The 22003-nt window shown below is 44.1% G+C and overlaps 1 protein-coding gene across 1 annotated transcript in view; it reads left to right on the top strand.

Moving 5' to 3' along the window:
• Positions 1-4061: 4061 nt before the first annotated feature.
• Positions 4062-22003, top strand: part of GOLGA7 (golgin A7) — a 212933-nt gene continuing 194991 nt past the window's right edge. The window contains exon 1 of the mRNA XM_069617622.1: positions 4062-4196. The gene's annotated coding sequence lies outside the window, so the exon portion shown is untranslated. The remainder of the gene's footprint in view (positions 4197-22003) is intronic.

The following is a 22003-nucleotide window of genomic DNA, read 5'->3' as shown; positions in this document are numbered from 1 at the left end:
CACCCCACACCCAGATGACCCATGCCACCCTCCGGACCAACAGATATCCCATACCTATTTCAGACAACACCAATGTGCCCCCATCCCTCCCTCCAAACCCACACCATGCCCCCATCCCATTCAAACTATGATGCCCACCCCTCCCCCAGACCTACACAAATGTGCCCCGCCCTCCCATCAAACTCACACCAATGTGCTCCCATCCCCTCCCTCCAGACCCACAGGATGCCTCATCCCTTCCCCTAGACCTACACTAATGTGCCCCATCCCTCCCATCAAACCCAAACCAATGTGCCCCATCCCTCCCATCAAACATACGTGCCTCCATCCATTCCCTCCAGAGCCACACCAAGACGCCCCCATCCCTCCATCGCCGGCCGTCTGCGTCTACCGTGAAGAACTTTTCGTCTTCAAGCGCCTTCCTGGTCCTAACCTTCACGCTTCCGTGAAATGACCAGCAAAATCCCTTATGAGCGCCACTGTCCCTGAAATACCAGCTACCTCTAGAGTCCCTAAGAAAAAGGTATTTTTGCTTGTACACAAGACAGCATTCCAGTAATTCATCTCAAGACGCCACCCTAATACTATAGATGAATAGACAAATCTACTGCCACAAGCCTAACGTTAACAGCACCCCATAGTGCCCTGACGACAGTTCGGAACATTGTATATTCTGTGTCATTCAGAGAACCTGATGTTGAAACTACTTCCGAACCAGAAAAATCAATTTTTTGTGTCGACAGAAGATACGTACTGTTCATGTCCTGACAGTACATGAAATATCACTCATTGTGCTAGTAACCACACCACGTACAGAATTGAATGTTTTCTCGCTCAGTGCATGACTAATGATTTGGTCTCTGTTTTTAATATTCATCTGTAATATGAATAAATGTTGTTTTATCAGCATTACTCCCACTTCGTTTGTATGATCAAATGGCTAGTTTATAATACCTAGCCTTCGGTAGGTTTGTTGCACCTCCTGTGCGTCAAAGGATGGGGTAGCCTTTTGACTCAACATCACTGTGCTCTGCTACTTACTTACCCTCTAGAGTCAGGCCCTGTGTAAACAAAAAAAGAGGGTTCTTAAGCCCGATTTTTTCTGGAGAGCCAGCAAGATGCCACTATCCCTCCATCCACACAGCGAGATGCCCCCATCCTGCCCTCCAGACCCACACCTAGATGAACCTAGATGATCCCTCCCCCAGATAGAGACCCATGTCCCCCATCCCTCCCATCAAACGCACACCAATGTGCTCCGCCCCTTCCCTCCAGACCCACACTGATGTCCCCATCCCACCCAAACCATGATGACCCATCCCTCCCCCCAGACCCACGTCAATGTGCCCCATCCCTCCCATCAAATCTACGTGCCTCCATCCACTCCCTCCAGAGCCACACCAAGATGCCCCATCCCACCCGCCAGATGCACACAAATGTCCTCATCCCACCCACATCAGGATGCCCCATTACACCCTCCCAGCCCACACCTAGATGACCCATGCCACCCTCCAGACCAACAGATGTACCATACCTGTTTCAGACTGACACTAATGTGCCCCCAACCATTGTAGACCCCACCAAGATGCCACTATCCCACCCTCCAAACCACACCAATATGCCCCCATCCCTCACATCAAACCAACACCAATGTGCCCCATCCATCCCATCAAACCGACACCAATGTGCCTTCATCCACTCCCTCCAGACCCACACCAAGATGCCCCATCCCACTCACACCAGGATGCCACATCCCACCGTCCAGACCAACAGATGCCCCATACCAGTTCCAGACCGCCACCAATGTGCCCCCATCCATTGCAGACCCCAAGATGCCACCGTCCCTCCATCCACACAGCAAAATGCCCCATCCCACCCTCCAGGCCCACACCTAGATGACCCATGCCTCCCCCAGACCCACAATGGGCCCCATCCCTCCGACAGGCACAGACCAATGTCCCCCATCCAGACACAGCATAATGTCCCCCATCCCTCCCTCCGGACCCACACCAATATGACCCCACTACTCCCATCAAACCCACACCAATGCACCCCATCCCTCCCATCAAACCCACACCAATGTGCCTTCATCCACTCCCTCAGGAGCCACAGCAAGATGCCCCATCCCACCTAACCAACCCACACATAAATGACCCGTGCCACCCTCCACACCAACAGATGCCCCACACCTGTTTCAGACCAACACCAATATGCACACATCCATCCATTGCAGACCCCTCCAAGATGCTCCCATTACTCCCTCCAGACCCACCCTAATGTGCCCCATCCCTGCCCCCATACACACACCAATGTACCACACCCCTCCCTCCAGACCCACACCACTGTGTCGCTATCCCTCCCTCCAGACCTGCACCAATGTGCCCCATCCCATCAGGCAAACCACCAATGTGCAGTGTATCACAAGGGGAGTAGCCACCGATAAATATTAGAACATACTACCAGTTCTGTATGTTTCTATTTGAGGCAAGGTCCTAGTGTTGTTATATAAGTCACCAGTGATCCATCCCTAAGAACTGATATTAGGATCCCTTAGGCAACAAGACTATTTCAGTATTAATTGTACACTTATTTAAATATAGGGCCTCATTACGAGGTTGGAGGTAGCCATGCTGCTATGGCTACCCCCTTACCGCATAACAGGTCCTCGGAATGGGTACTTACCGGGTAATTCCAACCTTGGAGGACCCAGTTATTCCCCATTCTGAAAACCATTCCCCATTCCCATTCGAGCCCCCATAGGGCTCAATGGCAATGGGAAAGGAGCTAATAACGGGCCCGTTCTTAGCTCCCTGGTCCCTTAGCTGCTCCCGCTAAGTGACCTCGTAATGCGGCGGTACAGGGTTAACAGCAACAGCACCCTTACCGTTGCCCACTTACGCCGACCTCGTAATGAGGCCCATAGTCTTGTTTATATATTTGTTCATGAACTTTATTCCATGATGCTTAATTTACTGGTTATGAAACAATCAAGGTAGGTCATACCAGTCAATTAGAAATAGGCAAACAAAATTAGATCATGAGTCTCAAATGTGTGCTAAATCAAACAATTTCAAAATCTAAAATAAAAAAACATTTTTCACATTTAGGTTAACAGTACAATATGGGTAAAAAGGCAACTTAATTTCAAACAGTACAGACAAAAACAGAAAAACAAGCAACAACATAGCAAAAGCGTTTGTGGTTCGCACAAATTAATGGTACAATAGCATAGAGCATAGGGGTTGGAGAAACCAATTGTCTTTCTAGAGTGCAAACATCCCCATATGCTATAGAGTTATCTAAGATCTTTTGGTGGCCAATCCTTGGGACACCACCAAGGTGCCCCATCCCTCCAGACCCAAACCAGCGTGCCCCTATCCAACAATTCAGACCCTACCAAGTTCACCCCCATCCCTCCCTCTAGACCAATATCATAATGCCCCATCCTCCCTCCACATAGCAGGATGCCCCTTCCGCCTTGCAGAACCACACCAAGAAGCCCATATGCCTTTCCCGAACCAAACGCAGAAAGCCCCAGCCGACCCCCTCTAAAACCACCCATCCTGAAGACACCCTCATCCAACATTAAATTACTCCATTAACCCCCTTTGAACAGTTAAACATCACTATGCACTCTCCCTGATCCTTTTCTTAGCCCTCCATATCATTCACCTTGAATAGGTGAACCTGATTTTTAAAGTAAATGTAATTTTCCGCTCCCCCCCCCCGCCTCAATCTGGTGTCTTGCAGCAGGAACGTTCACGGTATCCCGAAGAAAATGCTAATTGCATTCCCAGCCGGCCAAGAGCACACAGACAGCTGCTGCCCTGGCAGCCTGGCAGCCAGATCCTTTCCGGTTCTGACAATGAGGAGCAAGACGAAGTCCGACGCTCTATCGAAGGTCTTGCAGAAACGCGCCCAATATCCCGAAAAAAAAGCCCACTGTAACGGCTACAAGCCAAAAGCAAGCAGACTCCACTTGCACTTGCAAACCACAATGCTGATGTCGGAAGTCACGTGAGGAAGAGTAGGCGGCCGTTGCTATGGGCCGTTTCTCGGATGGGAACTAGACACTTACGGCTGCCGTCAGACGACGCTTTTACGGCAGCCGTAAGTGGGGGTGATGTTGGGCTGAACCCACATCTTGTTTATCGTTTCGTTTTCCGGGTCTGCTGCCTTGGAGGAGCCAAGATTGGGTGAGTGCTCGTTCGTATGACGGGAGAGTAGAGAGGGGTGCAATCTGGGAATAGGAGGATATCTATAGGGTGAGCGTGACGGCTGTGTGTTCAAGGGAAGTCTAGGGAGAATAAGTACCGAGTAAAGAAATGGTGGGGATCAGTGGGAACTACAAGGAAGCGAGAGGAAAGGGGCGATGCTCGTTTTTGGATAAGTTGCGTGAGGATGTGTCTTGTGATTTAAAAAAAAAAGTAAACCGGAAGAGCGAAAAGAAGATAAACGTGTGTAAGAGAAGACATACTAGGATGAATGGAGTAATACAAGAGGTGGCTAAGAATATAGCTGTCAAGTGGACCAATGTATTGTTGACACAATTGCTCCTGGTTTTAAACTAATAGCACTGTACATTGTGGGACACGTAGTTTAATTCCCCCTGGCAAACATATTGGCACACGAATCCATTCGTACTAAAAGAAGAACACAGCCAGGAGTGGCCGAAGGTGTCATAGATGGCACGAATTCAAACTGCAGTTTACAGATTAAAATATCTGAACTTACTCAATTTCGTAACACTGGAAGGAAGCTGATATGAAATCCTTATGGCAAACACTATAGTAGCATGCACTATACTGACAAGACATTATTTCCTATCCTTAAACGGGAAAACCAAGAGGGATAGGATGGGTGATGGTGAGAAGATCAAATAATAGATACGTGGAAGAGTGGTAAGGACCATATAGTAAACTGATAGCCTAGAAATTTAAGAGGTTTAGCAAGGGGGGGCGGGTAGGCTAGATTCGGCACGTGTAGTTGTGTATTTATATATGACAAAACCCATACTTGCCAACATTCTGTGACCAAAAAGATGTAGAATTTTTCAAGTTTAAAAAATAATTATTCGCTTAACAATGACATCCCAGGAAAATACAAAACATACATTGTTGGCACCATTGAAGCATTCTAAAATACACAACCCATCAAACGTCACAACATAGAAAGAAGTTCAAATGTTAAAAATATGTAATTCTGAATGGTAAGTCAACACCAGATTCAATTACCTAACTTCACAGAAGGTAATCACACAGAGCTGGTAAGTAACGATTGCCACTGCTCTGTAGCTGCAGCCTGGGCAATATATATGTATTCCTGCAGTGCAAGTTGAACACTGAATGACATGGAGACTGATGCCCTCCTCAGTCTGATAGGCAGATGCTGTGTGATGGTGTTACGCTCTGCCACTTGCCTTCACTGGTGGTTCACCTAAGGGTTGTCCGGGCAAAAGTGCAGGACTGAGTCACGTAGCTGTAGGGTCAGTGGATTGGTCTGAGCCCAATCAAAGTAATCACCTACTAGCCCACTACACAGACAAATTAATGTGTTGCATGCTTTGTCCTGCAGCCTGCCTTAGTCACATAAATTACCTGCCACTGTAAAAAGCAGTAGGATCTGTCACCCAAATCTGTAGGTGGTAGGACTGCTTAAAAAGCAGTAGCCTACTGCCTTAATCTGTAGGGTTGACAAATATGAAAACTTAGACACCGTTCTATCGTCTAAGGCACTCATTTTAAATAAAAAAGAATTTTAGAACTGCTACATGTCTAGACGCAGAATCTTGCAATACCCATATTGAAGCATGTCATTAATGTCCGTATTAAAAGTATATTAATGTAGTGACATCACGTTTTACTAGTAATAAGAACTAAACCGTATTACTGTAAAAACTAATGTTTTGAATTTCGAGTGTGCTACTGTTAAAATTGCATTACTTTTTACAATTATTTCCATTCCAACACTTTTATAAATCCAATATGTAAATTATCATATTTACAATAATGTAATAAAGAGAAACATCCTGCCATCATTAAGAACGTAATGTAATCACTTCCTTAAAGCTATTTAAGGTGCACCAGTGTGGAGTAAGTTACTAATCCTTTCTGCAGTATTTGGCCAACTAATGCTAATAAAATTTACACCAATCCTACTACTTGGCTTTGTACTTGTTTTGCTTCATTAAGTCACGAACACCTCCACTACAATCTGGGCACCATTCAATCAACACACAAAAATTCCATTTGTTTTTACAAATAAATGTAATATCTTGTGAGTTTCCTTGTTTCACAACTTTGCCCGAAATATTTTTTGGAGGAATATCCTGGGACTTCAGTGCTTTCAAATACAAAATACCACACCATGTCTCTAAACTTGTTAATGTAAGCAGAGGTTATTTGTACCCAAGAGATAAAATGCAGCAATATAGCATTTTGTGTATTTTTGAAATAAGACATTAGTGGGATGACGTTCTATACAAGTTTACCTGCATGGAAGGACACACAATAAATATGATTAAAAGGCTCTGAAAACGTTCCGTTTCAGTCCAATGCTCTCTGCAGATGGATGCAGTCGGTCTTGTACTTTGTCTCTGTCTATTTTATCAAGGCATACATTAGTTCGGAAAAATTGATTAGCAGAGTTGGCTAATTATATATATTTTTTTATTAGCAAATAGACCAATTTGATTTGCAATTTCGTACTATTAGTATTAATGTCACCAGAAGTTATTTGTACCCAAGACATGAAAAGAGCAACAATCCTGCAGTTTTGCGTATCGCTGAAATAAGAAATTAAAGAATTTTCAAGCCCTGACTCCTCTCACTAAACGTCAGCTAGACCTGAAGTAACTTAGTTTACCTATTCAACCTAAGAGAAATGTACTCGACTCGTAGCAACGGAGGACAACAAATTTAAAATGTGATTTCTGTAAAATGGTACATGACGCTACAAACCCATTTTGTTTTGGACACTCCTGCCAGCCATGCCAGTGAAACCTTTATTTGACGTTTACTGCAAACAAAGTAAATGTTAAATGCAAGTTTGAAACATCTCTTGTAAATGCTACTTGCCCTTCATAAAATCTACTCAAGTATGCAAGTGGGTAAAAGACTTTGCAAGCCATAGATGCGTGTCTGTAAAATGTAAAACTTTAGCTGCATGAATGGGCACAAATAGATATGATAAAAAGGCTCTGAAAACTGTTTGGCCTACTGTCTCCTGCAGGTGGTAATATATAATACAATCCTAATCATAAACCAAAGTGAGCTCTGGAGGCTAACTACAGTGTTTGGTATTGCATTAGATCTGTAGATGTACAGACTGACTGGAACTATTGATCACTACTTTGCGTAAGCATAGAGTTCGCTTTGCGTATTCGTTATGCATGAGGAGAGAAAGGCTAAGCAGAGTGGATTCCGTAGGAGTCACAGAACTGGGCAAACTAGGTGGAATATTGCAGTTTGTGGTCATCTCACTTTCAGGGTACCTTGTAAAAAGCAACAGGATGATAATATAGAATGTCAAGAAGTATGGGTTCGCTCATGGGTTGAGCACCAGTTGCAAGATGCATGCAACCTGCAGGTTACAGAACTAGGTTTGCCATCAAAAGCATTTGCTCATGTGATCATGTACATTTTCAAAAGTGTTAACTCGTCAATTTGATGCATCTTACCCAAAATAAATTAGTTGACACTATGAAATTTAGATACACTAACCTAAACTTTACTGTAAAGCATGAAGATGATGCAGTGTTTTACAGTAGCAATACTATAATTATGCATTATGTAACATAATACATTTTAGCAATGGAATTGTATGCCTGTCTTTTAAAAAAAAAAAAAATTAAAATACAAAGTTGACGTATACTGGTCTTTGCCAGACAGGATATAGAACGCTTAATAAAAGTATCATCCCGATTACTTCTGGTTTGCAATTATACCTAGATGTTGGACAAACCATTTATGAAGCGCTACGCTACATATAGTTAAATGCCTATCTGGATTATCACGGGGACAGGTTTTGCTGAGTTTCTATTTCAATTACAAATGTAACTTTCATTTGTTTGTTTTTGAACAGTGCTTGCATTTCCTGGACAGTCAGGTTTTGGATGTTTTAATTGTAGTCTTGAAGATTTGAGAGGCTAGAAAACCTGTGATTGGTGTAATGACAATCACTCAGCCTTGAGCAAAGACTCTGCTGCTACTGACCATTTATAGTAATGTACCCCATTGACTGCAAGGTTGAATGGATGTAAACTTGATTGTGCATAGTCATCCTTTTACATGCTGTTTTTATAATTGGAGTGTAAATTAAATTATAAGTGTAAAAATGATGTGCCTCTGCATGATTATGCACACAGCACCGGAACAAAATACAATTGTGCAATAATGGTTTGCTTTCACTGGAAACAAAAGCATCATTTGTTACAAAATATGAATTCTCAATTGCAACTTAGTTTTCCATTCTATTAATTATACAATCCTAAAATTCTAGGAAAATATGCACAGTGCTTCTGAAGCTGAATGGAAAGAAACTATTCCTTTTATCACAGTGTGCAGTTTCTTTTTTTGAAAGGCTTCAGAGAAATACATTCCGTTTCAGAGGTGGCTTGCAATTACATCCATATAGATAAAAATCAAAAGAAACCTTCTGGTTTCTGTCAAGTAACCTGACCTTTGCACTGCCCTCTGCTCTAAACCTGGGTGTAAATGTACACTGGAAAATAATAAAGCTGTCGTATTTACAAGATTTTCATGCGTAAAAAGGCCTGTTACGCACCTTATCTGGAGGCCCGGCTGCACTTTCTCACCATTAGTAGTTGAAGTGAACAGAGGGCATTAAGGGCAAGAGAGGAATGCAGAGAAAGCTGTGCTTTCATTGAAGAGGGCAACTTAAATAGCTAACTTTGCTACACAAGTGTCCATTTGATTAGCAAACCTACTGAATTGCATAGGAAATTGCTATGCAACGCTGCTTATTTTATGCCTTGTTTATGTTTGCTGTGTAAGGAGTTCTTTAGAAATATTCATAAATTAAACAATTAATGTAAGAAAGTTTAGAGTGGAGACCAAGAACAGAGTGTGTTGTTGCGGCAGGAAGGGTTTTTCACACCTCCAGATGGACAAGTGGCCACTCAACTTTCATTGATACCACTGATTTCAAATAGCTGTAAATACCGCTATCAGGAGCCGCCGAACCAGGTAGGCCTGGGTGCAGCATCCTGCCCGCCACACCCCAAATGTTGTATTTTTCGGTATTACCACAGATTCTAATAATTAAATTTTTAAGAGCAGGCTTTGCGCGATTCATGGATGCCTGCTTCCCATGCAAACAAACCAAACCAATATTTCCATGTTTTAGCAATTAGATTTTCCAGGGCCTGGTGGCAGTCAAGGAAATGTGCAGGTGAGTGGGGCAGGGAGTTTGTGCTGGGGGACTCTGGTTGGTGGTCTAGGTGACGCCAGTAGAAACTTGACCTGAAGCACCGGCATCAAGATGACAGCCAGAGGGGATGGAATGCAGGGGTTTACTTGCGGATTGTGCCTGCGTTGCCAACCTCCTGATTGGCCACAGCCTCTCCCCAAATGCTAATCTATATCCTGTCAATCGAAGGGCAAAGGGGGATCTGGAGACTAAAGTATAGTGTATGGTAATGCAGTAGCTCTATGATGTACAGACTGGATTGAAGTATTGATTATTACTTTGCATAAAAATCTAATTGGCTTTGTGTACTCCTTTTTTATAAGAGGAACGCTAGATGCTAAGCAGAGTGGATGGCGTTGTAGCAGGTTTTCCATTGGTCTTTATGATGATGTGCATTTTCAAAAGTATTCTCTCGTGTTTGTCAAATTTGATGCACCTTCCATATGTCGTTCAATCTAGTTCACACTATGTGGTTTTAGATACACTAACCTAAACTGAACTTTACTGAAAAGAATGGTGACAATGCAGTGTTTTTGAAATAATTATGACCTATGTAACTTGCATTTTTAGGAATGGCATTGCAGGATTGTCTATTAAAAAAACAATAACCACATACTGGTGCTTTTGAAACGGAATATATTTGGCTTAATAAAAGTATCATCCTGATTACTGCTTACTTGCAAATAGTTTAAAAACAAACCACCTTTACTGGCTAGTACTGCTTCACAGGTCGCTGGCACACTTAAAGGGTGGATGAGCTAATTACTGCTGTGCTGTCTGTTAGTCCCATTGAACTTTATGTGAACAAAGGCAGGAGGGTTAGAAGAGCCGTGAGTGCAAGTGAAGAATGCAGGGTGAGCTGCACTTTCTTTGGACAGGGTAATTTAAATCATAAGCTAGCCATGATTCCGGAAAATTACCTAATTTGGGAGTGGGGGATATTATTTACCACACCAAGGGCTTCTAGTAAATCTGCAATGTAAAGATTAAATGGCAAGGGTGCTAGAATTCAGCCTCCCCGTATATCCCACAGTTGGAACCCTTGGTATACATTTATAAATGTCCTAGTACTGTCCAACCTGACTTACTATGGTATTAGTGTATATCTGTGGTGTTATATTAAGAATATCCGAGAGTAGTCCCCAAATATCTGCCTATGTTTTTGGTGTCGCAAGTACTCAGAATTTCTAACATTAATTGCCATTGCGCTTTAATGATTGTTTTATAATGTCTTAACCAATTTTTTAAACCTTATTTTGCACTTATTATAAGCTGAGCGCTGTCATCGGCACTTATGGCTGTCCTTTTCCTATTGTGATGAACCAGGAATGAGAAACGGACACAGAGTCGGGTGGATTGTAATAGACATTTTATTCAAATATCAAAAGGGTTGGAAAATGCCTAGCTGTCCCTGCTCTAAGAGGTATTTCACTACCTCAACCAAAACTAAGGGTCTGTCTAATAACAAGATGTCCAAAGCAAAATGTCCTGTGTCCGACATTCTATTCTGGCCCTCACATTCTAAAAGGTACTGTCTTTGGCTTGAAAAGTGCACAAACGTTCAAATTCAACAAAAAGGCTTCCACTTAGATGGTGTTCTGAATTCCTGGGAATGTATGTATCCCTTTCCCATGTTTCTTTGCAGCAAAACAAACAAAAAATCCAAAATAGAACCAAGTTCTTTGTAATTTAAGAAGATAAGTGAAGTGATTTGCAATTCACTTCAGAGTGGACTCTGCCTAGTATATTCTCCTGCCAGGACTTTCTTATACAGTTCAATTCACAATCCCAAGGGCAATTGAGATATCCAGTTAGTCGGCAACCCTTTCTAAATTACGTTTATCAGGCTTGCCACCCAGTGGCGTCGATTGGGGGGACCCGTGCCCCCCTCTGAAATCCTGGGCCCCCCCTTGTGTCCCTCCTTCCTAATGCGAGCAGTGAACGTGTTCTCTGTTTGTGGTATTATTTGTGACACTCACTAAGGCAAACGTCTGCAGATCACACAGCAAATACTCTCCTTTTGTCTCAAAGCTAGCAGTGATCTTGGTATGCATTATGGCATTGGTATGAACATGAGCACGAGCCACTTCTCAGGTGTTCCTACCCGGCTTCTGCACAGCGACCTCCATAGTGTTCAGAGCAGCTTGCCGCCCCTCCCATCAGAATGTAGCGCACAAAACTGCTCATGATGAGCCATTAGTAACTGAATGGTTTCGTGCCTGCATTCTGATTGGGGGGGAGGGGTGCAATGTGGTGTGGGCAGTTGGTCTCTCATAGGCGGCCCGACACTTTTGTCTGTGGCCCCCTTACTTTTGTCTTTGGCCCCCTCTTTGCCCCTCCTAAATTTGATTTCTGGTGACGCCACTGTTGCCACTGTCTCCTGCAGAGCACGACACTTGCTGTGTAGCGCCCAATGTCCAACCTTCCCCAGCTGTGTTCACCGGTTATGTGCAGCTGCTTCAGTGTCCTTCGCGAGCTTCCGTGGTTGCTGTAACACTAGGGGGAGCGTCCCGTCCTTTCTCTGCTCTTTGGCTGGCTTCCGCGGTCTGAAGGCAGCGTTCCGCTGTCATTGCCCATGCAGTGCGGGACTCCGGTACTCCTGTTTCACCTTCTAAGTGGGACCTTCCACGGCGCACAGCACTCTATGCTTAGCTCTCCTCTGCGAGCTTCGCATCTAGCTGGACTCTCGCCAAGCCATTTCTCATTCCAACGCGAGTCGCCTGCGCCTGTCCACTTCCCTGGCTTCATCAGCTGTTGGGGATTTAAATCTCCCGACACAGTGCCACTCCCAACAACTAGAGCACAGTGTGCGCTTCCCTGCTCTAGTGATCTTAACTCCATTCCTCAGTATCTTTAAAGGACTCATGCACATGAGATTGACAGTCAGTCTTTGTTGTTATAGGATATTGTGGGATGTCATCGGCAAGTTTTGTGGGATGTTCGGGGTGTGGGGGTTACCACAATATGCCATTAAGGCATGGGGAATGGATGGGACGTCCCTAAGTGGGGAAGCTGAATACCATGTCTCATCTGATGATGCCAATTTCCCCTCGCGTGGTCCTCCCTCAAATAGCTGCCCCCAAGACAGGTTCAGGAAGCGACCACATGAGGAGAGGCTACCTCTGAAAAAGGAGTGATGACATCAGATTCATCACACTATGTAGCCTATTTTTTGCCTGAGCAATTCTTTCTCTTGGGCAACAGTTTTTGCATCATAGGCCAGGTCCTTTTCATCATGGGTTTCCCTATGTCACTCCTGATGTACCCTGCAAGCCAAGTCTAATCTTCAACCCCAAAGGCGGACTAAACCTACATGTTTGCGGCAGAGAAAAGTGCTGTACCCAAAGTAAGGCTATGGGGAAAGTTGGGTCTCTGCACTTTAGTGGAAGATAATCTGCTACCCCTGATGAATCTATGTATCTATGCCCATTACTTTGTATGTAACCCAGCATCATAGTCCATTTTAATTCAATTCTAAAATGTTAAAACCACCAGCAAACAATCTGTAAAAACGTAAAATCATACTTACAATTGTGATGCTGCGAATTGGCAGGCCATGGGAAAGGTGAGGTTATACAGATCAACCTCTGGGTAACTCATTAGGTGGAAAAGGTTAAATAATCTGTCCAAAAGTCTATGGCTACTATGGGCAGGTACATAAGAACAAGTTAAAGGTGATCTAAAGCCATGGATCAAATTGATCAAAGGTAAAGCAATTTAAATCCTTCCGTAAATCCTTCCTCTGTGCTTTGATGGCTTTTCTCATGGTGAAAGGCAGTTGCTGTCATCGCAGGTTATATATGAACGCTGTGCCAGCAGCCATACCATGGTAAACTTAGTGTTTCTCTGGCACAGGGAAAGTTGAAAGGCTAACCTAACAAAAATACATCATGGTGTCTCTAAATGCTGCTATAATAGAAAAGAAAAAATATATGTTGCAAATATTGCTTATTTCAACGTCCAAATGTTGCAAAAACAGTCAAAAAAGAAATGTCTGAAAATTGGCTACGTGCCACTTTTTAGCCCCCAGAGCAGTTTACAGTCTCTGGTGGAGGCATCGGAGAGCTATTTTCTGCTCTTTTCCAGGGCAGTTCGGATTTGTTATGTTATGTTACTATTTATATAGCGCCTTATGTGTCATTGGTATGACCTCAAAGCGATGGTAGGTTGAACGCCCTCGGCATCCGCAGTTCAGGTCAGTACAGAGAGAGAATGTCGTATGGTGCGTGGGCGCACCGGATATGTGTGCAGCTGGTGTGGTTGTTGTATGGTAGCTGCTTCTTAGCGGTAGGTGTGGTGCTGAGGAAATCAGTTGGATGTGTTCAGTCTGGAGGGTGGACATCCAGACTGAGTTCTGGCTGCGTTAGGCCTGAGGAGACGCTTAAGCTAGCCGGTATGTGCTCAGCAAGCTGTGTTTTATTAGGATGATGAGGTGTTTGTGGGGTCATGTTGGTGTGATAACAGCTAGGCCCAATGTGTCATAGTAAGCTGTGTTCTAGTTGAATGATGGTGTATAGGAGAGAGTAAGCGTAGTAGTGATATGGTGGTTTTCAGTAAAGCGCCTGCGACCAAGCACGAGAGTAGGACAGGGGGCGTACAGGGCGGCAATACGTATATAAAGCTACAGGATGAATAGGGTAAACGTGTGATACAGATAACATGGGGATACAGGAACATAGCATATACATATCATAAATAGGAGATATAGAGGTAAACAAACAGAAACGCCTCCCACTCGGTGAGAACCAGTAGTATATCAAGAGAATGAGGATCCACACAAACCTCATTAAAGGCCCAGAGACAACCTTTGGTTTAAACTTGCAGTGTGAAGGGAGGAAGAGGCAGAATAACACTTTAAAAACCTCAGAGGATCCAGTTCTGACCCAAGGACACCCTAACCCTAACAAATCAAACAATGCCATGGATGCAAACACAGCACTTCCATTATAATTCCCAGAAAACTACCACCCTTACAATCCAAAAAGTACCTACAATACAAGGGATGCGCGACAGCTCTCTACCATTATAATGTTAGGGATGTTCAGCCATCCGTACCATCACAATGCTTTTGACACACCGTCTTCCTCTGTAGTCCAATGGTCACTTGCTTAACCTCATCACCAAGTCCCAGAGCTGCCCACTGACCCTGATGCCACCACAAAACAGCGAGAGCGGTTGTGCCCACACATCTAGGGTTGCCTACCACCTACATCATATGGCTACTCAACATCCAGCTATTAACACCCCCTGCCCCACCACACAACTGTAATCGCCCCTGATCAACTCCCTTTCACCACCATAGGGTCCGCTGCAACTACCAACACAATCCTAGATTGCTCAACCCTCTTTACCACTTCACACCGACCGGTGCAATCTATGGTCATACACACGTGTCAACTGTCACCATAATGTTAAGGGTACCCAAACACAAACTACAGAGACCATTTTAGGGTCCTCAGCTTGCTGGATGCCCATAGTTTGACCGCACAATTTTAGGAACCACAGCCAACCCGCAACAATCCTACACGCCTGAGCTACCCACGCCCCTACTAAAATCCCAGATGCCCCAGGGGCATTACCACTGCAACCACAGATCCTCTAACACCCCCCACCCAATACAACGGTTCCCCGATTGTCCCCTTGACAAATCTGCGACCCAGAACCTGCACAGATACAATTCTTAGTTTCCTTACCCCATGTAAGAAAGCATTCTCAGAGTAACAAGCGCCCACCACCACGAAGACACCAGGGACCCCAGCCAGCTCTACTGTTATCGCCCCTGACCATCCTGCCCCATTGCCGGAATCGTACGCTCCCCAGCTTCTCTTCCACTAAGTCTACCAAAAGGCCCAAGCGTAGCCCAATCTCAGTTCCTCCAACCTCTTTAATTCGACCTCCCGCAGCCTTAAATCTCCACTCTCGGCTAGAATCATAGTCTTCAGGCACCAACATACTGCTGCAGCTCAGAGCTCTCCTCTTTAAAATGCAGAGGGTCTCCGCCAGACCCCTCTAAACCAACCGAGTCCTGGGAACCGCAGCTGTCACAAACACCCCTTCCCCTGATCTTTACCTTGTCTGGGTGTCCGCATTTCCCACGTGCCGCCCAATCTCTCTGATGCCCCGGGTCCTTACCTGGTTGATGTTGGGCGCTCCTTGCGGCGGTCGCAAGATCCTGGCCCAGAAGAAGCAGCAGAAGGTGAAGCAGCCCCCGCACCGCCGCCTTCACACCGGGCCTCAGCTCTCTTTGTAATTTAGCATTGCCTCCAAATTATAGAAGCACGCATTAAAAATCATAAATTGGCAAGGTGGGCATTTCTCAGTTCATGGACTAGAATTACAGTCCTGGGCTAGCTTTTAAAGTTTCTTCTTGCTTGATTAGCCAGGCAGTTTAAGGTATTTTGGGTCAGCAGTTGTCTTCCAAGCTCTTGGCACTTAGGATTCCACAGTGTCGTAGTGTTCTGTGAAATTTCTGAATGGCATCACAGACTGCTATTACTGCTGGTTCATAAAGGATTACTCCATCCCCTGCTTCCCTGTTGGCCAGTCCAATTCTAAAAGTTGCTGATGTCCTCTCTGTAATCAGTTCAAACTGACCATCTTGTTTGTTTAAACCAAAATGATGCCAACCTGTTGACCAAGTAACTATATATATTGGCATGTTTTGAACAAAGAGGTCCTTTGCCAAAAAGTACAGGATGTCATTGCTTATCTAAAACATGTTCTGCTATCCCTTTCTTAAATGTTCACACTTGGTTTATGTTTCATTTATGTTGACTTGTACCTCTTTAAATAAGTGGCTTCAGCTGCGTTTACGTACAAAAACCCTTATGATTTGCGGTCCAATTGCTGCGTTTGTTTTGTAGTGTGCAATTAAATCCTTTCAAAATACATCCTTTGTTCAATTATGGCAGGGTTCGAACTCGCTGGGAGCTATTTAGCTCCTACTTCTACCCCTGGAGACCCTGGTTAGCTGAAAACCAACAGTTACGTTGAGCTACGTTTGGCTCCCCAAGCCAACTGGTGCGTAACAAACATATATACGTGACATTAACTTAGTGTTTAAGAATGTAAATAAAGACAAGCTGGACACATTTAAATATAATGAATCATACCCAAGGACAAAAAGTGTGTATCTCATGTGGACGTAGATATGCAGTGCCCTGTCACTCCTGGTTTCCAAGCGGTAGCCCGGGACAACTGAACTGGTTTTAGCTCCTGCTCATCAAATAATAATTTCAAACTCTTTAATGTTCTTAAGTTTTGAATTGCTGCACAGTCTGTTGCCATGTCTATAATCATGCCAATAATACGGCTCCGCACTCATGTTGGCAGAGCAGGCAGATCATTTGCTTTGAAAAGAAATGTATAAATGGGATAAGTTAGAAGTGAGGCCTTTTGATCAGGCCATGTGTATCGTGTGCATTTTGCATAGAAAGAATGTATGTTTAAAAGCCCCAAGGGAATACAGTATTGACCCAACCATACAATAGCTTAGTAACGTTTAGCATATTATTCACTTGTCCTTAAAAATAGAAAGTGTCAAAGCCAATAGTCTTTAATGCACATTTGTGAAACATCTTCTGTCAGTCAATAGAAATGCTCCAGGCTGCAAAACTATGTGGCTTGGATTGGGGTTAGAGCTGTTCAAACTGTAGGTATATATGGCAATTTATACTACCCTCTGCACACCCCTTCTCTCATGAACAGTAAACACTCTAAGGAAAGGTATAAATGTTATGAACACTTGTGAACATTGAGTGGAGAGGAAACAAATAAGGACTTCTCGGTACAACATTTTTGGTAATTTCTTTTCCATCAGCTACTCGGGGGAAAATATGCAGGACTGTCTCTGTTGTCATACAGCGAGCTTTGATCGATAAATATGCCAAACAAGGCAATAGAGTTAACAAATGTGCATAGGTCTAATAAAAAAAAAAATGAAATGGTCTGAATTAAACTCACTTGTTAAGATGGATCTTTTCCTTGGTGAGGTAGTCCTGTGGGAAAATATCCAAACAAAGTCTGTCTTGTGAGAGTAAAATGTACAAACAAATGTTCTGGCAGTTCTCCATAATGCTAGGGGCTTGATGTCCTCTAGCAAATCCACCCAATACTTGTGATCCATGAACATGGTTTCAAATGGTATCATTGCCCTTCATATAGGAACTTTATTTGCCTTACTGGTATGATCCACAACGGTTTGCAAGCAATTCCCCAGTCAGAGTCCCAGTTTGTAAGGTTTTCTCGCACCCTTTTTTCTAGGGTCTCTTCTCTTGAATTCTCAGTCTCGGGTTTAAGGGTTCCTACACCCTAGTTTCTACAGTCCTTTAAAAGTCTTTTATCCTTGGCCCTTAGTGCTGTATGTGGAGCCTGCGATTGTATTCTGTAAATGGGATTGTGAGAGGTGGCCCTTCCAAGATGGATTGGAGACGGCAGATGGCCGGAGGCTGCTTAAAGCTGAGACAGGGCTCTCACTGGGTTCTCTTCCTTCCTCATTCTCTGGTTCCTCTAGCTCACCTGCTCCAATCCTTTCTCTTTCCTAGAGTCTTTCCTCCACAAAGCTTTTTTCCCTATTAGCTATATTTCTTGGGGTAGTTCCTTTTTGTCTTCAGGTCTACCATTTTATATCCTCCTCAACATTTTCTACACCTCTCTACTCACAGAGTCCTTCACTAGTCTTTGTGACCGCCTTTTCACATCCTTCTTTCTGGACGTTATCGTTTTCAGATGTTTCTCCACTCATTCTTCTTGTTCAGCCCTCCCTCTACACTCTGCATTACTTTCCTCTATTTCTTATTCTTTACTTGTCCATCTCCCGTCTCTATCTTCTCACGCCAGTGGTCTAATCTTGTTCCCACCTTCTTCACCACTTTGGGCACCTCCCATATAACATTTCAGGCTTTCCAATTCCCTGTTATTGCTCTCCTTCAACTCTTTGGGCACCACCTGTAGACCACGTCGGATTCTCCAGTTCTCTTCCATTCCTCTCCTTTTTCACCTCTTTGGGTGCCTTCTCCCTTCCAGTCATTTGGTAGTTCCTTCTCCGGTCCTGGGTCAATCTCTCCCTCAGCTTCGAGCACTTTATCACACTGTTAAAAACTATGCAGGAGTGTCTTTTTCTCCCTGTAGCTGCAGAAGAAGTTTTAAGATGTGGCCACCACATCAGCCGCTTGCTTAGATGATCATGAGTGTCCGGTCTCTGACACCCACGATAATCAAGAATGCTAAGGGATCTCATTTTCAATGATGGTGCTGATCCGGGTAAGTCATCAACCTTTTCGGTCACATTTCCAGGGATCGTATCTCTTCATGACTGAAATCTCTGCACTGGCTCCCAGTGGCTGCGAGGATTAAGTTAAAAACCCTCTGCATTGTCCACAAGGCCTTCTGGGGCCTGGGGCCTCAATACCTTCAACTCTCTCTTCCTAAATATCTTCCTTCTCGAGCTCTTCGCTCATCCGCCTCAACTCCCTCAGGGTCAGTCGCTTCTCCAAGCAATGAGTTGGGGGTAGATCTCTTTCTTCTGCTGGGGCCTCCCTCTGGAATAGCCTCCCTGCCTCGCTGAAACTTGAGGAGAATCATCTCTGGTTCCGGAAGCACCTCAAAAGCTTTCTCTTTGCCTCTGCCTTTCTCCTCCTCTCCCCTGCTGACTTCCTGGCTGAAACCAAATCTGCACTGGTTACCTGGCCACCCACTGATCTCGGGCCCAGGTCCCCTCCCCCCGCCAGTCGCACACCTGCACTGCCCTCCTGGCAACCCCTGCACTGAGGACTTTTTTTTTTCTGTCTCCCTACAGTCCCACTTCCAACACTTGTTTGTCAGCACTTACCCTTGCCACCTATTGGCCGTACTTTTACCTATTGTTATTTATTCTTTATTCCATGTACTGCACTGTCCCCTCCCCCTTGCACTCTCACCCTTCCCCCTGTCCCTTGCACTTGTGTGATCTGAATGACACCTGGCCTAGTAGGATCGTTGTCTGTCTTCCTTCTGTCTCCCCCACCCACCCCCTTGCCTCGTCGCTCCTTGAAATACCTGTGTATAAGCGCGTTATAAATGCCATATCATATCATATAATTTTGTAGAAAGGTGGTTAGTAAGGGAATACCTTTTTGGAACCAACTGACGTAGAAGCTGTGATTGCTCATCACCCAATATTGCTGCACGTGTGCATGACAGACTTCTGCTATTTCCACGTAGACGTCTTCTTCCTCAGTCTGCATTGACTTGTATGTTTTTTTCTACAGCAGTGCAATGCCATGGTTTGCAATCTGTGACAAGCAATACTGCAGTTCTTTCACATTATTCTCACTGGTGATGTTTCATAGGTGCAACGGATGAGTAGCCCAGGTGCTACTACCGTCTTGCTCTTTTTTTCATAACCGAGTTGGAAATTAGGAAAGCTGAGTTGGCTCTCACTGTAGCTCTGCAGCTTTGTCCTCTTACTTGGATTATCATTTGCTGGTTTCTGCTCAACCCGCATTTGAGAGGATGATGAAAGATCATAATGCTCACTGTAGCTTGCAGATGTAGTCCAACTTGTAGCAGAACAGCCTTGTTGTTTTTTTTCAGGTTATCAATGCCGATTGCAGTCCTCGTGCTTTCGGTTGATTTCTGCTTCTGAAGAGAATGTTTGGGAGAATCTGCCTTACTTCACTTGCAAATATGTAAAATAAAGGTGAAATGCCAGTGTCTTGAAAGGAAGTCTAGAATGCCTGATCCTGTATTAAAGACAGTGTGTGACCCAATCTGTGGCTGTTCCTAGAACTGAAGCAACTCTAGACACGGTAGAGCTTTTCAGGATTGCGCTTAAGCCACCCAACCAAGTTGGAATGCCTTTCAGGATGGATTTGGTCCGGTACCTTGCTTTCACAGCTGCTTTCTGAAATGTTTGTTCTGTTGGTAATGTGTTATTTTAAAGTTCTTGAGGTCTGTCAACTTCAGAGACAGCATTGGATACTGGAGATGCCCGAGTTTGGTTTCAGGCCGCAACATTTCTGGGGTTATGTGGTCTCATGCAGGAGGCATGTGGCCCAGACGTCTGGGCTGGACTACCCGTTTTGGGCAGGACCAAGCATGATTTGCATATAGTCTTTCTTCTGTAATTGGTTGGTAGGCTGAAAAGCGATGGTCTGGAGGTTTGCCGAGAATTGTTCTGTGGTTGATTGATTCAAGACCTTCCAGCCATCACCTTTTGGTTATGTTTGAGTTTGGCTTCAGACCATTGCATTTGCACTGGCTCAACTCGTTGCTGGAGAATGATTCAACAGCTATTTGCCACTTGGATGGCAGTGATGAAGCTGGCAATTCCCAGCCACTCCACAGTATGCAGCTTTAAACTGAACGATGTAGGACCAATTGGGTAGCAGATGAGACTTACTTGTAAATGTTTCAACCCCTATTGCACTCATGGTGCAGACCATAGAGTTTGATGAAATTTCACATAGAGATTTATTTCTTTTATCGGCCAGCTTAACATCCCTATTAGCCCTGCTTCAATAGCTAAATGGGGAGTGTTTACAAACCAACCCCGCCCAAAAATGTTTTTTGTGCGAAGGAAAAAATACACACAATGATTTATGAGAAGGACTAGATTTTAACTAAAGATATTTTTCTAGATACTTGAAGACAACTGTTATGGCTAACTTGATACCTTTAAACTTTAAGGGGATAGGGTCAGTTTTCTTGGTGATCTAGGTCTTTAATGGTTGCCAGGTGTTGCATCTACCTAGAGTTGCTGTTAAAGGTAATGCGTGCCAACTCTTAAGACTTCCCAAGACCCAGAATAGGTGTTTGAATGTATGGGTGCAACTTGATGTGGCTTCACAGTACCTGTACACATTATGGGCAGCAACTATCATGATTTACATAATACCCTGCTTGCCAGAGCCTACCCTTCACACCAAAGGCAATCTAAATGGGCACTGGTGCCTGTAGCAGGTTTTGTAGCAGAGAATAGTGTGTACCCAAACCAACATTCTGGAGAAAATTGGGTATCTGCACTTTAGTGCAAGTGAAACTGCTACTCCTGGGCATTTGGCAGGCTCGATTATTGGACGGTGATATTGCTGTGGGTCTATTTGTGGGCGAATCTATGCACCAATGCGTATTACCCATGTAGGTATGAAAATGCTAGATGAAATCAATATAACGCAACAAGTGTTTGCACTTGAAATGTAGTCTTTTAAACTCCTAATTAGAAACACATTAATAATGCTCTAACTCTTGTTTAGCATTTGTTTTATTTATTTTCTTGTAGTGATCAAATGCGATGAGCATTCAAAGTCGAAGTCAAACAATATACTGTTCCCAACATTAGCAATAAAGAAGATGAGTAGATGCCCAGCATCCTGCTCTTCTTTTCACTTTTAAAATGTTAAAACTACTGATCAATAATGTGTTTTTAGCTATTGTGGCCCAGTAAAATATAAAATCGTACTCAAAGTTGTGATGCTATGGATCTTCACACCAGGGCAAAGGTGAGGTTATACAGACCAACATCTGGATAACCCATTGGGTGAAAAGTGGTAACTTCATCTGCCACCAGCCTGGATGACACAATGGCACCCCTTTC

The sequence above is a fragment of the Ambystoma mexicanum genome, chromosome 10 (assembly GCF_040938575.1).
Source record: "Ambystoma mexicanum isolate Mex_15411 chromosome 10, UKY_AmexF1_1, whole genome shotgun sequence".
NCBI classification, from domain to species: domain Eukaryota; kingdom Metazoa; phylum Chordata; class Amphibia; order Caudata; family Ambystomatidae; genus Ambystoma; species Ambystoma mexicanum.
Note: the sequence above shows the minus strand (reverse complement) of the source record. Positions and strands in the feature narration are given on the sequence as shown.